Source organism: Callithrix jacchus, chromosome 16, assembly GCF_049354715.1.
Source record: "Callithrix jacchus isolate 240 chromosome 16, calJac240_pri, whole genome shotgun sequence".
NCBI classification, from domain to species: domain Eukaryota; kingdom Metazoa; phylum Chordata; class Mammalia; order Primates; family Cebidae; genus Callithrix; species Callithrix jacchus.
The window spans coordinates 4,616,920-4,631,561 of record NC_133517.1 but is presented as its reverse complement, the minus strand read 5'-3'; the positions used below and the strand labels follow the sequence as shown (position 1 = coordinate 4,631,561).

At 38.6% G+C, this 14,642-nt stretch overlaps 1 protein-coding gene across 7 annotated transcripts in view; it reads left to right on the top strand.

The window, feature by feature from the left end:
- Positions 1-14,642, top strand: part of SNTG1 (syntrophin gamma 1) — a 924,527-nt gene that overhangs the window by 114,852 nt on the left and 795,033 nt on the right. For 2 of the 7 annotated variants that reach the window (XM_054246490.2, XM_054246488.2), the window contains exon 3: positions 10,135-10,190. The exons of the other annotated variants lie outside the window; for them this stretch is intronic. The gene's annotated coding sequence lies outside the window, so the exon portion shown is untranslated. The remainder of the gene's footprint in view (positions 1-10,134; positions 10,191-14,642) is intronic. 7 annotated transcript variants of the gene reach the window in all.

The following is a 14,642-nucleotide window of genomic DNA, read 5'->3' as shown; positions in this document are numbered from 1 at the left end:
GAGAGTGTTTGTGCCTGTGGTCTCCTGACCATCAACCATGAACATCGTTGTGAATCCACAGGGTTTGGGCCTCATAACCAAGGGGTTTCTGGTTCCAGTCCTTGTTCTCTCAGTTATATGTTAAGTCATGAACAGGTAAATGTGCATGGTGAGAGAATGTACTTAAATTCCAACCTGATTCAATGCCAAGGTTTCTCCTAATAGTTCAGATGTGGCTGGGCATGGTGGCTCAGTCCTGTAATCCCAGCACTTTGGGAGGCTGAGGCAGGTGGATCACGAAGTCAAGAGATCGAGACCATCCTGGTCAACATGGTGAAACCCTGTCTCTACTAAAAATACAAAAAATTAGCTGGGCATGGTGGCATGCACCTGTAATCCCAGCTACTCAGGAGGCTGAGACAGGAGAATTGCTTGAACCCAGAAGGCGGAGGTTGCAGTGAGCCGAGATCGTGCCATTGCACTCCAGTCTGGGTAACAAGAGTGAAACTCAATCTCAAAAAAAAAAAAAAAAAAAAATAGGATGTAGAGCATATATTGTTAAAAAGAAGGGCATTCTCATTTTTTATTACCTTTTAGGTTGTGGGGTACATGTGAAGAACATGCAGGATTGTTGCATAGGTACACACATGGCAGTGTGGTTTGCTGCCTTCGTCCCCATCACCTATATCTGGCATTTCTCCCCATGTTATCCCTCCTCAACTCCTCACCCCTTGCTGTCCCTCTCCTATTTCCCCTGACAGACCCCAGTGTATGATGTTCCCCTCCCTGTGTCCATGTGTTCTCATTGTTCAACACGCACCTATGAGTGAGAACATGTGGTGTTTGATTTTCTGTTCTTGTGTCAGTTGCTGAGAATAATGGTTTCCAGGTTCATCCATGTCCCTACAAAGGACACGAACTCATCGTTTTTTATGGCTACATAGTATTCCATGGTGTGTATGTGCCACATTTTCCCTGTTCAGTCTATCAACAATGGGCATTTGGGTTGGTTCCAGGTCTTTGCTATTGTAAACAGTTCCACAATGAACATATGTGTGCATGTGTCCTTATAACAGAACGATTTATAATCCTTTGGATATATACCCAGTAATGGGATTGCTGGGTCAAATGGAATTTCTATTTCGAGGTCCTTGAGGAATCTCCACACTGTCTTCCACAACGGCTTTAATTCACCTATTCTGTGTGTGTGATCCCTAAACCAACTGCACTGCCATCACCTTGGAGCTTACTAAAAATTCAAATCTGGTTCCCGGGCTAGAGCTGCTGACTCAGAAACTCTGACAGTAGAGCCCAGCAGCTGTTTATTTCAATAAACTCTCCAGGTGATTTAAATGCACAACCAGGTTTGAGAACCACGCAGTTCTAGGCAAACAGAATCCAGAACTCCAAAAATGAATAATTATATAACTTAAAAGCAAGATGGCCTTTGTCACTTACTAAAGGAAACCTGCAAAATCATGCAGACTGGGTTTCTTTTAGGAAAGTTATTTTTAAACAAATGAAAAGAACTTATTTCCTGTTGTCATGTTTCATTACTCTCAACACGTTTTCTGTCCAAAAGCCAGTAAAGCAGTTCCCCTTATCAGAGAGGGATACGCTCCAGGACTTCGGGTGGGTGCCTGAAACCTTGAATGCTTCCAAACCCTCCACATGCCATATATTTTTTCCTTCTCCATGTATATGTGTGATAAAGTTTAATTCAATAATTAGGCACAGTAAGAGATTAACAATAATACAATAAAATGATTAGGACAATGTACTATAATAAAAGTTTGCGAATGTTGTCTCTCTCTCTCTCAAAATGTTTTATTGTACTGTACTCACCCTCCTCTGACTTGAGATGATGGGAGGGTATGAACAACATGGGTACTAAGGGATTAATGGGTGGGCAGGTAGTGTAGACAGCACAGATATGCTGGACAAAGGAATGATTCGTGTCCTGTGGCAAGATGGACTGGGTGGCATGAGATTGGCCCACGTTACTCACTATGTGTACCATTTAAAATTTCACAAATTGTTTGTTTCTGAAATTTCCTATTTAATATTCTTTTATCTAAGGTAACTAAAACCTCAGAAAGTGAAACTGTGCATAAGGGCAGAGGAGGGGCTGAAGGCCACTGTACTACGCTAGGTACTTAGTAACCCCAGCTGTCTTTACTGAAATGTATCTTTTACACCTTAGTCTTCCTAATATTTCTTCAAGGCAAAACCCTGGAAGATACAGACAATCCAGAAAAGACTTTTAAAATAAATGTTTTTAAATGTTACAAAAACATTAACTCTGAAACTTCTCTGGCACAAAGTAGAATATAATTTTACATTTGAAAAGTACATATTCATTAATTTTAGTCATCTATAATAGGCCACTTTATCATTAATCTTAATTCTAATTCATCCACAATTTTAATTATTAGGTGTGTTTTCTCTACCAATTTTAACATGCATTCAATTGTGTCTGCCAAATTATTAATTAGTTTAGAACGTTAAATACACCTTTCCAAAAATTAATGGAAGCTAAGAAGTCTGATTCTATAAGATGATGTGATATCCACAGGGCAAGAAGTATATTTTCTTTTTATAATTATACTCAGAGAGATATAATAAATCGAAGAGCTAATGAATAAGAACATTTGAAGAAGATAGGTAGAGAAAGAAATGGCCATGGTAACTCCTGTGGTCAAAAGGCTGTGTTGGTATTTTTAAGCCTTTCAACAGCAATTCAAGATTTCAGGTGTTGAGGAAAATCTCATATTTTTATAAAGCTTAATGTTTCAAAAAAATCACGTGGAAATCTCAGTATTGTAAAAACGGTAGAACCACTCAGAAACTATTCTTTTACTTTGTTATTGCTTTAGAAAATAACTTTTGTAATGGATACATTGCAATTATTTGTGGTTTTGCGTGGGTATACAGAATGGGTCCTACTGGTTGTAGGGAGGAAAATACCTCTGTTTCTCACATTGATAAAATGCTAGACTAGTGGTTACATAAAGGAGCTTGCTTGCAGCCAGCAATCCTCCCTGGAGCTCTGTATTTAGGTCTCTGGCCCAGATTTTCTCAAACTTTTAGGCTGCTGTATATTTAGAGTAGAATACAAATGAGTTTCAGAGGAACATGAATTGTCTAAAATTGTTCCATACTGCAAAAAGTTCAAATGTTTACCGGTAAAGGTTTTCTCTGACCACTTGTATGCCAGTTCGAACCAACATGTGTTCTGTTTGTGTATAAAAACTATATTGTTACCAAGTTCAGTTTCTAGAGTATTTTGAGTCCGCGTATATCTCACCAATAAGGATTTGACTTTATTTGTTTTAAAAATGTCTTCAGAAATATCCAGAGAGTAGTGGTTGTCTATTTACTTTAGGCCTCTCGTTCTGAAAAATCTTTCCTTTTTGAATTCTATGTTGTTTTGGACTTGTTAAGTGGATGTGCAAAATAGCCTAATAGATTTTTCCTGTTCTAATTGTAATACGTGTCCAGTGAGTTGGCTCATTTGGCTGATGGGAGTTGATAATAAGATAAAGTTCGAAGGTTCAAACTCCCTGTTGACAAATTAAATTCATAAGAGTTTTTCATACTCCTGTGTCTAAGATACCACAACACAAATACAAAAAGTTGCATGGGTGATATTTATGAGTTTAAGGGTGGTTCAATAGAAACACAAAACCAACCATAAATTTTAAAATGAACCAAATTTAGAAGTCCCAAGTAGAAGGTTATTTATATCTTCATTCAAAAGTTATATTTATGGCATCTGTGTGTGTGTGTATCCTAAAATTATTTTGCCCACTTGAAAGGAACAAATTTTAAACAACACATCCGGAAGAGATGAATTGTAGATTTTTAAATGTATAGATTTTGCATTGTTTAAAACCTATATATTTTCACTATTAGGAAAACATGCTTGAAGTGTTGATACTAAAAGGAGAATACAATGGGCATAGAAGTCGAGGTCAGATGCACGAGCCCATAGAAGTCAAGGTCAGATGCACGAGCCCATAGAAGTCGAGGTCAGATGCACGAGCCCATAGAAGTCGAGGTCAGATGCACGAGCCCATAGAAGTCGAGGTCAGATGCACGAGCCCATAGAAGTCGAGGTCAGATGCACGAGCCCATAGAAGTCGAGGTCAGATGCACGAGCCCTGAATGTGCTTGCTTGACTGTGCTGTTTAGTCCTGGCTCTGGTCTGCATCACCTCTGTGCAAAGCCCGTGCCACTCACTTGTAGGACTGCTGTGTTCTTCCTTCTAGCTGGCCATCCACTTCTAGCTTCATTTCTCTTGAGTACACCCTACACACCACTATGTGATTGACCATTGTACACATTATTCCTAACCATGTCATTTCTGTGTTTATAACAAGGAAAAACGGGGGTGAAAGTGGGTGCTTTGATGGTCAAAGGGGGAAATAGGTTTATTTTTAGAGCAAATTGTAGCATTATCTCTTGAGGCTGCTTGCTCTCTAGGCCTCCTCTGTGCCCAGGGTTTTGTTATATTTCTCTGGCTGTGGATTCTCTGATCTCTCATCAGCTGGTAAGCAGGTGTTGGTACCAGCCATGTCCAGACACATCCTATGCCATTTTGGTGTTCATCTGTACTGGGTTGAATGATGTCCTTCAAAAATCCGTGTGTACCCAGAACCTCAGAATGTGAGGATATTTGGGTAAAGGGTCTTTGTAGAAGTAGTTAAGGTGAGAGTATATGGATTAAGGTGGCTCTTAAGGACATGTGGAGACAGACCTACAGGTGAATGTTGCCGTGTGACAGCAGAGCCACAGACAGGAGTGATGCCTCTGCCAGCCAAAGGCTGCTGACCACCGCCGTAAGCTGGAAAATGCACAGGGGTATGGGCCTGCTCAGAGCCTTGATTCCAGGCTTTTAGACTCCCTTACTGTGGGAGAATAACTTTTCGTCCTTTTAATCTACCCAGTTTGTGGAACAGTGTACCAACAGTGGAGGACACTAATGCGTCATCCAACGCAACTCATTGTATATAGCAGCTGTTCACACTGTGTAAGAATTACACTGACTGTGCACACCCCCTCCTCTCTCAATTCACCCATCCATCAAATGAGTAGTCATTTTTAACCTTTTTGAATAAACTCACGGAAATTTGCAAAAAAAGTTCACATACCCTTCACCCAATTTTTCCCAATGGTTACCTTTTAGAGTATGAAAAGTAGAAAACTGACATTGTTACATTGTGTGTGTAGGTCTGTGTCACATTACCACATGTTCTTGAAACTACCACTGGCATCAATATAGAGGACTATACCATTACTAACAAAGTGTGTATATACACACATTCACACTGACCCCCATAGCCTGGCAACCACCAATGTGGTTAATTGTATATGTAACAATTGTATAATTGCATAATTAAACAATTGTATATGTAACAATTGTATAATTGCATAAACAATTATATATATATATAAAACAATTGTACCATTGTATAGATAACAATTGTACAATTGAATAATTAAACAATTGCATATTTATACAATTGTATAATTAATATAATTCTGTCATTCCAAGAATGTTGTATGTAAGGAATCATACAGAGGGTGACTTTTGAGGTTGACTTTCTATATTCAGCTTAATGACATTGAGATGTTAAAAGCTATTGTGCATTATCGATGTTCAGTTTGTTTTGATGGTTGAGTAATATTCCATGGTATGGATGGTTAAACAAACTGTTTATCCACTTATTTCTTCCCAGAGATATTAGTTTCCAAGTTTTGGTTGCTGAAAATAAAGCTATTATGAATAATTGTGTATAGATACTTGTGTGGACGTGTTTTGAGTTCCATGAAGTAAATGGCCAGCTGTGCCATTGCTAGGTGATATGGCAGTTGCAAGTGTATCTTTTAAAAAAACTTGTCAATGTACTTTCCAGCATGAATGCATGATTTTACTTCTGTACTGGCAATGTTTAAGAGATTCTGTTTTTCTAACTCATTGCCAGAATTTAATATTTTCCATATATTTTTAATTGTTTAGCTCTTCTAATAAATGTGTCGTAAGATTCCATTATTGTCTTAATTTGTATTTCCCTAATGCTAGATATATTAAGTAACTTTTTCATGTGCTTTTTTTCTGTCTGTATATTATCTTCATGAAATGTTAGATGATGTTTTTTGCCGATTTACAAATTGGATATTTCGGTTTTTGGATATTGAGTTTTAGTAATTCTTTATGTTGTAGCTACTAACACTGTGGCCTATATAGGATTTGAAAGTTTTTCCCCAGATCTTTAGTTTCTATTTCCATCTCATTAACAAGATTTATTGGAAAAAAAAAAAGAAAGATGAAGTCCATTTTTCAATATTTTTAGTGTTTTGTGCATGTGGTTTCATATCCAAAGACTTTTTTTACATTTTTTATATTTTTAATGATTATGGGCTCATAATCATTAAAATGATTACGTGTATAAATTTATGTGTAAAATGATTAGGTGTATAAATTTACGGGGTTCCATGTGATGTTTTGATACAGGCATACAATGTGCAATAGTCACAGTGGGGCATCCATCACCTCAAATACTTACCAACTCAATGGAATAAATCAAAAAGGCAAGATTGGATAAAAAAGAGGGAAAAGAAATGAACGAAGCCTCCAAGAAATATGAGAGTGTGTGAAAAGACCAACTCTTCGTTTGATAAGTGTACCTGAAAGTGAGGGACAGAATGAAACCAAGCTGGAAAACACTCTTCAGGATATCATCCAGATGAACTTCCCCAACCTAGCAAGGCAGGCCAACATTCAAATTCAAGAAATACAGAGAATACCACAAAGATATTCCTCGAGAAGAGCAACCCCAAGACACATGATTGTCAGATTCACAAGGGTTGAAATGAAGGAAAAAATGCTAAGGGCAGCCAGAGAGAAAGGTCAGGTCACCCAAAAAGAGAACACTAGAATAAACCACCCTTGGATGTAGTGTATAATTCTCTTTAATATATTAATAAGCCCTTTTCACTGTTTTGTAATGTTTTATCTATATTTATGAATGTGGTTTTCTGCAATGTGTATACTTTCTTTGGTTTTGGCACAAGAGTAACACTGGTTGTATACAATGAGTAGGGAAGTGTTGCCTCCTCCATTTTCTAGAAAAGAATGTTTAAAATTTATGTCTCATACAATTCACCAATAATGCACTGAGCTTGTAGATTTTATTTTTGAAAAGGTTTTAATAATAAATTCAATTCCCTTAATAGCTATGAGGTTAAATTTACCTTTGAAATTTCAGTAGAATTTTGTTCGTGTACATTTCCAAGAACGTGTCCATTTTACATAGTCTATAACATTTGTGTGTAGAGTTGTCTATGGCATTCTTTCTTACTGTTTGATGGCTCAGTGACTGTGCTGAAGTTCCTTCCTCCATTCCTATTTTTAGTAACGTGCAGTTTCTCAATTTGTTTTCTTCTTTGTTAGTCTTGCCATAGATGTGTCAATTCTATTGATATTTCTGGAAGAACGAACTTCTGTTTTGTTGCTTTTTTGTTTTCCTTCTATTCCTTAATTCAGTATATTATGCTCTTTATTGTTTATTTCTCTTTATTGCTTGGAGTTAATTTTGCTCTTTTATTCTAATTCTTTGAGATGGCAGGTTAGATTTTTAGAGTTTTAAAATATATATAAACATTTAGACCACTATAGTTTAGAAAACAACACTCGTGGTCTAAAGTTTTCTAGCTTGCTAGGCTGCTTTTCTTGTGGTTCTTTGGCTAGTGAGAGCAAATTTCTCTAGGGACTGCTGTTGCTTTTCTTTTGTTTGTCTGCCCCCATAGTCAGAACCCCGACTTCTCCAGCAGCCAGTGTTCCAGTCACGCCCAACTCCACAGCTGCTCTGCCGTCTTCTTTCCAGCTCTCCGTGTCTTCTTATGTTTGTTTCGTAGATACAAGGTCTACACTTTTCAGTGGTTCTTTGAAGGCAATAGGGGAGTCACTCTTCTTCACTTCCAGAAGCAGAAGTCAATATCTGAGTAATCTTTTAATTACCCACCAGCGGCAGGCACCCCTCAACTCAATTTCCAGCAGCGGGATGAACAGAGGTTCCTTGCACAGAACAAGCTGCACTCCAAGTTGTCCTGGCTTGGTGACACCCCACAGAGTTCACACTAGAAGTCACTTTGTTCTCTCCTACTTGGCTAATGTGGATTTCCTTCTGGTGGGTTCTTTCCTTAGCACACAGTGTGCCAAACTTCTTCCTGAGATCACCCTCATGGGAAGCCTCATCCACTCTTCTAAGGAGGCTGAGCTTTCTGCAATGTATTCTTTTGAGTGTCTCTCTGAGTTGATGCTATTTGTTGAATAAATGAATCCAATTGCCCCCACTCCATGTATGCACGTGACCTGGGAACAGTCTTTTACTCACACATGTCACCTCTGTGGACTTGCTCTGTTCTTCTTTTCCAACTTCTCATGCCATGTCCTGTCCAAGTCAAAACTGCTTACCTCTCCCCTCACCTGGCTGTGAACACTCTTTCCCTGTGTTTCAGGAAGTACAGGTTTGGGCTCACATATCCTTCCTTTCTGGGTGTACATTTTCCCCAGAGGTGGTACATGAACAAAATGTGAAGTTTTTAGAAAGATACAAGTCAAATATTTTATGGGTTGTTAAACTTCTCACCTTAGTGGGGAAATGAGGCCTGTGCCTTCAGGAAATATTTCAGTGTGTCCTCTGTGGTCAGTTCAATTCAACTTTCAGGTCCATTTTTCAGTTGAGATTCCAAATTCAGGCAAGGAAAAGACTCCCCAAAACCCCCAGCATGACATGTGTTTGCTGCAGACTGTCTAACACAGACCATAGCGAATGTCCCAGACAAGCTTGTTTAAGGAGCTGGGACTGGAAGAGAGCGTCTGGGACTGGACTGAAACACACAAATCCGACAGCATGGAGGACCAGATGGAGTTCCTCCAAACAAGATCTGGGTTAAGCTCTAGGACAGATGTCCAAGCGCAGACTGCACCTGCCGTCACCAGACTGAAGGACAGCTTGGTGAAGGCCAGTTTTGGGTTCATTTCAGAGATCACGTGAGGAAAAAAAAAGCAAGGGAAAATATAGGTCATAAGAATCAATCCTGCAAAGTTAAAGCAAAATTGGTTTCTTTAAGCATCATTTTCTCTTCCATTTGGGATGGTTTAAGATGGTCAAAATTGGTGTAAAATGTGCAACTATATAAGTATAAATTAATCAGACTTGTTTTGTGTGAATACACAAGAATATGCATTAAATGTGTTTCATTTCACAAATAGGCTTTCACATACATTATCTCTCTTGAACACTCAAAAAAGAAAAAGCTACAAGACAGTTTAACACCATTTTATTGATGAGAAGATTGAACCATGACCTCTCTATGCAGCTCCTGCACAGTCTCTTCAGGTCTTGAGTGTGCTGTGCCCAGTATCACAGCAATTCTAGTTATGTCCTCTTTTCTCTGCTTAAACATACCTTTCCCACCAACTTTCACTTGGGTCCTGCTTGCTTATTCGCTAAGCTTCAGCATAGATAGCCCTCTTCCAGGATGCCACCACATTCCGGAGTAAGTTATTCTCAGAAATAATTTTCCTGTTGTCACACTTCCTGCACTCCATCATCCCTGCTGTTTTCTTATTCATCTCCTCACTAGATGAGACCTGCTGATGGACAGGGATGAAGTCTCATTGTTAAGGCATTTGTAGCTCTTAGAACTGTGTGTATTCCATGCAGACAGACAATAATACTTGTCAAATGAATGGGTGGCATAGCTGAAAATTTATTATGTATAAAAGTGTATTTATTTCCTATGCACAAACAGGCTAAAAACCAAGCTCCTCTTCCTCAGCTGAAGTAAGCATTCCCTCTAAGTTTATAACTATGATTTCATTTCCTAAGAAGTATGATACCATCTTTTATTTTCCCTAAAATTGTATTCTAACAGTAGGCATTGTTCACTAGCTGACACTCCTTTGGGACTATACACTTATGAAATATACAAGAACTTATGTAAGAATAAAAAAAGTTAAGGTTATATAACCTGCAATCTCTGGATGTGAATGTCTATATAAATTTCAATAATATGATTTCATCATACTCTTTCTTCATTTACATCATCTATAGATGCATAATTTTCCTCGCTCTTGCTTTTCAGCATTGGGTGGTCCTGAATCCCTTCCTAATTGAGTTCCTGTGACAACTGGTTTGCCGGTCAGTGTATTTATTCTCTAAGGTTAGAAAATCATAAACATTGTAGGTATTTTCATTGTTTAATTAGTTAGCAGTTTTGTTTAAGTTTGTTAGCAGATTAGTTGAATTAGCAGTTTTGTTAACGCACAGGTGATTAAAAAATATTATTTTACTGTAGGGTATTTTCAAGGTGTTTTGCTGAGTCTATAGTAAGCCAGTGTTTCTCAACGTTTATTTCACGAGAATGATCTGAGGATTTTGTTAAAAATGGTGATTCAGGTCCAGCAGGTCTAACGTGGGCCTGAGATTCTCCATTCTAATCAGCTCTGTGAGATGCTCAATGATCCAGTCTGTGAACCAGGCCCTCAAAATAAGAGTCCCCATCTGGTTCACTCGTGCTCCCTAATGCTGAAAATGCAATTTATAGTAAGGTTGCTGATAAAGTGCAACAGATAAATAGTTAGAAGGTGAGTGTTTTAGATTATTTTGTTAATATGAGCTTAAAATTATCCGGCTTCTCCTAATACATGTTGCGTATTTTAAAAGAAGCAACAATGTAGCCTAAGTTTTAAACCCAGATTTGACTTCCAGATTATCCCTTTAGTAGCCAATTGTCCTTGGACAAATTCACTAATTACCTTGTCAAGTTGTGAACATTAGGCTACTTATTTACTCGCAGGTCCCTTGTTTGGAATAAACTGGGTAAATTTATATGATAGCAATAAGCCTGGGATAACGAACCACAGTTACTGTAATAATAACAATCTCCCATTAGAAACTGCTGAAAACTGATGAGAGAGTGTGGAAGAATCACTCGTTGTCAGCCATGAAAGGGACTTTGCGGGTGTTCTCACCCCAGTCTTCCTCTGACACTCAAGTCCCTTCTGGCATGCCATCTTGCCTGAAAAGCTGAGCCTCCTTGCACTTGCTTTGAATTAAAGCATCAGAAACGCCTTCCACGCTCCAACGACAATACTCCTTCCTTGGAGTTCCACTGCAGCTTTGTTCTTTCTTATAAATTCATACAGGAATGACTCCGTCATTTTTCCCTGTGCTGGTCCTCCTGTACTTGATGATTGTCCATAGCTGGCCTCCTTGAGTTCTGTACACCTGGAAAACAATCACTCCTTTCCACTCTGCCCTCTCTTCTATGTTACGTATGTACCTCTGAAAACGGAGCATCCAGAGACAAAAGGCAAGCCTCAGGTGGGCTAATCCCAGGTGTGTACTATAGAATGGGTGCCCCCAAGTCTCTGGTTCTGGGAACTGCAGTTCTCTTCATGCAAACCAAGATCACACTGGTGCTGTGGTGGCACCACAGTAAGGACTCTGTGGAAATTACAGCTGACTGTCGCCATGCGCAACTCCATCACTCCTCTCTCCACCCCTCCTGTGCAGTGGGTTTAGGAGAAGTGTAGACCTTACCACTATTCCTGTCAAAGGCATTACTGTTACATTCCTGTTTTATTACCCTCATGCCAGGCAACATTGATTTAGATAACTTTTCTTTCCACCAACAAATTTGCTGTTCCTCCCCCATTTGACGTCAAAGGTCAGAGAACAATGTTCATCACCCTGATTTCAAAGTTTTTGTCTCAATCATGAATAAAAATCCTGAAAAGGATAATGCTAAACACAAAAATCATAGGGACCAAAAGAGACTTAAATTTATATTTCATAAAGTTATTTTTAATTAAACTGTCATAAAGGATTTTATTACAGCTGCTTTTTTCAAACTAGTATTTAGTGTTACCAGAAGGATTAATGCATATTTATTTAATTGGAAATTATCTCATTTATAGATTAACTGGTCCCTATTGATTAATCTCCTTTCCATTCTGCTGCTTGATTCTTATTTAAGTTCTAAATATTTTTTAAATTTTTTTGAGACACAGACTTGCTCTGTTGCCAGGCACCAGGCTGGAGTGCAGTGGTGTGATCTCCGCTCACTGCAACCTGTGCCTCCTGGGTTGAAGCAATTTTCCTGCTTCAGCCTCCCGAGTAGTTGGGACCACAGGCGCACCCCACTGTGCCCAGTTAATTTTTGTATTTTTTTAGTAGAGATGGGGTTTCACCATGGTCTCAATCTCTTGACCTTGTGATCCACCTGCCTTGGTCTACCAAAGTGCTGGGATTACAGGCGTGAGCCACTGTACTCGGCCTAAAAATCTTTTTAGTAAGTTGATAAAATAAAACAGAATTTAAGAGTATCTAATTGGTTAATTTTCTTAAACAGAATTTAAGACTATCTAATTGGTTAATTTTCTGAGCTATGGGGAGGTGACATACTAAAGTGATGGTGTGTCAATGCCCACAATTCCCATTGCTTACATATTCCAACACTTTCTTGCCTTCCATTTCTTCTTTTAACACTTGGTTTAGTGATAAGGAAAGGAAATACTGGCTTAGCTGTGGAAATATTATACATGTGGCCTTCCACTGTCATACCTCCTTCTGCTCAGTGTTCTGATCACATGGGTATAGTTATGGTTCTTATGCTCGTGAAGGCCAATGGAAAACTTTGCTTCTGGCTGTCGGGAACCTCAGGCACATGAAAAGCCCAAAAGCAGGAGGATGAATGGAGAGGGAGGAATTCAAAGGGGCTGAGGTAAAGCCCAGGAGGAGAAAGTGGCTCCCATCTGTGAGTCAGATCTACTCACACAGAGATAAAGGCAGTGCTGATCACATATTTGATGCTGTCTTATAATAGCAAATGACACATCAGGACTCTGGGACTCTTGTTTGGCCCACATTGAGTAAGCAAGAGTGTCTTCTGCACATTTCACTTTGGTTAATCAGGTGTTGGTGTGTTTCACATCGGCTGACCATGCCCCATCAGGTTGCATAGGACTTCATCTGTGGTGCTGTGCCCAGCAGGAGCTCTTTGGGGCACTCAGATGGGACATAAGGATGCCTTGTGCTTCACATAGCTTCCCATGCGCTCTGGTTTCAGAAATGTAAATAGTTGTTGTTTGCTTAAGATGGGCATAGTAAGCTATATATGCTTTTATCTTAGTCTCCACTTGGGTGTGATGATTGTATCTGATAAGTAACTTTTGGATTAAGAACTTAAGTTAATTCCTGGACATTTCTTTAACTAAAAGGGTTATCAGCACAGGCGAGGCCTCTCACTGGGACTCATCAACTGATCCATTTTATCCAGATTTAATCAGAATCGGCATATTATCTTCCTTTAATCTTTCCTCATTTCTCTAACTAATAATTTACATTTTTTGTTTATAGAGTATAATCCCTATTTCCCATATCAAATCTTGCCATTAGATTCCTCTGAATGCTTTAATAGATTCAAATTGTACTAGTTTACAGGGTTTTATTTTATTTCAAATTTTTCAAATTTGCATTTTTTTTCTTTCTGGTAATTTGGGAGGCAGAAACTTAAACCTCAGACCCGATAGTCATGATTCAGAAGACACTGAACTTGCTGACGTTGACTCCACTGGGTATGTGGCCTTTGCCTCCTACAGAAGCTGCCCGACCACAGCCGTAATGCCCATGATGACAAGGTCTCTGTGTGTCTTTGGAAGGTGTCCAAGGGACAGTGCACAAGCTGACTCTTGGACGCCACAGAGCTGCTGAAATGAGAACTAAGATGAGTCATGTTGAGTCCAGGACTTGGACCATTTATAAAATAGAGAAGTGGACAGGCAAGCCAAGCTAAGAGCAGAGGTTTTATTTAGAACACTGCTGAGTAAGCACCCGAAGCCCACCTGTGCTGCTCAGGCAGTCGGATGTCTCTGCCTTGCCTGATACCTGAGAAAATACCTGACCTTTTGCTTCAGGTAGAAATATTTGCACTGCACACTAAAACCCACCACATTTAACTCCATATCTTTTTACTGCAATTATATATGTAAAAAAACTTTAGAAAGAAATGAGACACAAACTTTTTGTTATAAAGCTTACAGTGTTTGTTTTCTCTGTCTCATTTTGAGGCACTCATTATCTCTTTTTAATTTAAGCATTTCTAGTCATTGTACGTTAGTTACACTATGTATCTTAATTGCTGGTGGCCACATGGCATGTATGAAAACTACACAAATTAAAAAGTTAAGTTTTCAATTGATTTCATGATTAAGTCGATGCAGGGATTATTAAGGATTGCAGGTAGAGTCACATGTAAGATACTCTATAGGACAAGCAAATCCTATTTCTTCAACTAATAAGTGGCATGAAAGAAAAGGGAAGGAGTTGCTTGTAAATGTAAGACATTTAAAATCAAAGCAAAGAAAGACATGATGTCAACCTTGTTTAGACCTTGGTTTAAAGAAACACAACGATGAGAAATCTATGAGTGTTTTAGGAGAAATTTAAAAATGAATTGGGTATGAGATGGTATTAAATAATTGTTACTAATTTAATAGGGATTTTCCTGATGTTCTTGTTGTTTAAAAATGCCCTTATTTTCTAGAGAAGCACCAAGGGGCATTAATTTTTATTATTATTTTCAATTAA